Raw genomic sequence first — 3,165 nt, 5'->3', positions numbered from 1 at the left:
ACAAGTCTAAACAGATAAGGCAAAGGTAGTAAGCATTACTCTGAAGAAGTTTCTGATGGGACGTTACATATGGGAACTCCGCACTGTAGATGCAGAGCCTCCTTGAAAGCAAAAATCCTGGGTGTTTTTTCCATTTGTCATTAAAATAGTGCAAGAATTTTGGAGGTCTCGGGACCTGGCCACTCGGAAACTACCACCAGTTTAGCCATGTTGTCACCAAATCTGATCACAGCTATTGGCAAGAATGCCACCCGGAAGGCCTGCTTTGCAGGACTGGAACTGCTAACTTCTGGCTCTCAGGCTCTTCGCAGACCAGTTCCGGTTTAATTACCTAGACTAGCAGAGATGTTTCCAGAGCACAGAGACCCGGCACCTTCTGCACAGGATGCCCTTGAACCTACAAAGCCCACTCTATCCTTTAGACTGCAGGACCTCCCGTACGGCCTGGCTAGTTCAGTTGAACTGCAGTCCACCAGGGACCTTGCTGTCCGTTTCTTAGTGGAACGTTCCTGGGGAGGACAGGCTCGTCTCTGCTCCTGCTCGCCGAGGTCCAGCAGCTTTAGCCCCTTTTCCTCACCTCGATGCTACCTGAGCACTAAAAAGCAGCTCGGAAATTGTTTTCCCCTTTAAGTGGGTCCCACCTTGACTCCGTGCAGCTGAGTTGTGCGGTCTGTGAGAAACAGGCTGAAATTGTGAGATTGGGTTCAGAAAGGTGGGGTTTTTTGTTGTTTTTTTTAAAGATTTTATTTTTCCTTTTTCTCCCAAAGCCCCCCAGTACATAGTTGCATATTTTTAGTTGTGGGTCCTTCTAGTTGTGGCATGTGGGACACCGCCTCAGTGTGGCCTGATGAGCGGTGTCATGTCCGCGCCCAGGATCCGAACCGGTGAAGCCCCGGGCCGCCTAAGTGGAGGGCGCAAACCCAACCACTCAGCCCCCGGCCGGCCCCTAGAAAGGCATTTTAATTAGTATGTTTACAGACAAAGCTCTAGTGACAAAGTAGACGCCACATGTCCAGAGCAAGGCTTGCTTAATAAGGGTCAAAAGAAAGGACGATTCCTAAGAATATAGGAAGAAACATTGCTTCTTGACAATTCTGACTCCCCGCTGACACGCGTACCCTAAATCTGGGCTGTTCCCACGAATTCATCCATCAGAAGGAATGCGCTCGGCAGTGACTGACGGGGGTCTGTGGAGAAGGCAGTGATGTGGCGGCCCCATTCCTCCCTTGTGCTGAAAGGCCAGCTGGAGAACAGGACTACAACACCACCGCAGACCTGTCAGTCAGGCATTCCGCTAGCTTTAGAACGCTCTAGAGCATTAGAGAAAGCCACCAACTTAAATTTAAAATGCCTGTGAAGCCTGGGTGGGGTACAATTGCCTGATGGCTCTGGCCCTTGACTCCCGGACCTTAGAAGTCAAGTGACTGTCCAGTGAAATGACTTCCAAGGTCCCTTCATTTTTACAAAATTACATTTACCTGGACACGTTCACGGCTGCTGATCATACACGCAGTAATGTGCCTGGAACAGCGTCCCTCTCCAGCCGAGGCCAGCGAGGTCTCCTCTCGCTCGGTCTCTGGGGAAACAAAGACTCTGATTGCTCAAAGCACAGCCCCTCCCGTCTTCCCCCCAACCAAGTTTGGTACAAGCATCTCTCCCCCAGCCCCTGACCCGCTCTTCCTAGACGGTTGGATTTGGTGACCAGAAGTGTCTTCTGCAACCCCCTTCTCAGCCCAGCTCGAGTGCCGGTCTCTCCCCTTGCTCCCTCTTGGCTCCACTTCTTCCTCCGTTCAGCCCAGACTCCGGGGTGCATGACGTCAACCACTTCCCTGCCAGCACCCCGGAGTCCTCACCCTCTGTCCTTCTGCCACATCCACCTGGTAGTTCCCCAACTTTGGATTCATCCAGCCATCCCAACCATCTGTCTTCTCGCCTCCTACACTGAGGCTGCCAGGATGGCTACAGGAAAACATGCCATCGAGGGGGCCGGGGCCACCGCTCATGTATCTCCTCCAGTCTGGGAAATGTATCCTCTGCTTCTGAAACTGACTTCCCTCACCTCCCCCGCTCCATGCTACTTCACACCTTCTCCGTTTCCTCAGGTCCCCTGCTCCCTCCCTGCCTCATCTTCCTCCCAGCAAATGACCTTGCCAGGAGGTCGAGGTTGACAAGGAGGCGCTGGTCGGGTGGGAGTAGGGAGGAAAGCACAGATGACTTCTGGACTCTCTTTAGTGGGTGTGCTTATGTACTAGTATTTGCAAAGTGATTCCGAAACTATTTGAGATGTCTTATGTGATCAGGCAAATGATTAAATGCGTTGATGTCAGGAGCCAGGGTTCTCACTCTTGAAGAAGAAACATACAAATATTTGATGGAGGGAAACAAGAAAAAACCTTGTGGAAATGGATTGGAATTGGAGATATCAGTGTAAACTCATGATTTCTAAAATATGTGTGTGTATATTCACATGTGTATATAAAAATTTGTATATATATTCAACTCTAGCCACTAAAAAGGTCTAAAATCAAATATACCCCATTAGCAATAAGCATATTTTACACCCAGATCTTGTCCTCTAACACCATTCCCCATCAAAAAGAAGCAGGGTTCATTACGGAAATGGCTGGTTTCAGGACTGGGGCAATGTAGACACGAGATGAGGAGCCTGGAACATTTTGCTACGCCAAAAAGTAAGAAAGTACTTAAAAAAAATGTGGGTGGCATTTCACAGGACGAAGAGCCAGCTTGAAGGGGCTGCCACCAGCCAAATCTGGGATCTTAGGCAGCAAGATGATTAAGAACATTAATAAATGATAACCCATTGAAAAAACTAGGAATGAATGAGTTCATTTTGATGAGAGAGAGAGAGGAGAGGAGGGCTCCTGCCGAAGCAGAATGAATGCTGAGTCAGCTGGCGAATGAGCAGGGCGTGCCGGAGTTGAAATTATTATTTTGCAACCATTATAGTAAAATGGCCCAGGCAAGAATCATCAACGGAGGCTGGATTTAGGAGGAACAATGATGAGGAGCAGGTTTTGAAGAGTCTCCATTCAGATTATTAGTTGAAAGGGAAAATAGGAACTGTATAGTGGGGAAATTGGACAACACCTTGACTGAGTGCCCACTCAGGGCAGATGGACATCAGAGGTGCCTTCTGATACGACG

The 3,165-nt window shown here is 49.2% G+C and overlaps 1 long non-coding RNA gene across 2 annotated transcripts; it reads right to left on the bottom strand.

Moving 5' to 3' along the window:
* Positions 1-718: 718 nt before the first annotated feature.
* On the bottom strand, positions 719-2,016 carry LOC139074332 (uncharacterized). Of its 2 annotated transcripts, XR_011523846.1 has the most exons (3): positions 1,672-2,016; positions 1,479-1,576; positions 719-946 (listed from the first exon to the last, which is right to left on the bottom strand). It is a non-coding gene; the product is annotated as an uncharacterized lncRNA (long non-coding RNA). The 2 variants fall into 2 exon arrangements; XR_011523845.1 differs by lacking the exon at positions 1,672-2,016 and having other exon boundaries at positions 1,479-1,614.
* Between the last annotated feature and the right edge of the window lie 1,149 nt (positions 2,017-3,165).

Source organism: Equus przewalskii, chromosome 11 (assembly GCF_037783145.1).
Source record: "Equus przewalskii isolate Varuska chromosome 11, EquPr2, whole genome shotgun sequence".
Classification (NCBI taxonomy): domain Eukaryota; kingdom Metazoa; phylum Chordata; class Mammalia; order Perissodactyla; family Equidae; genus Equus; species Equus przewalskii.
This window is presented reverse-complemented; position numbering and strand designations above follow the sequence as displayed.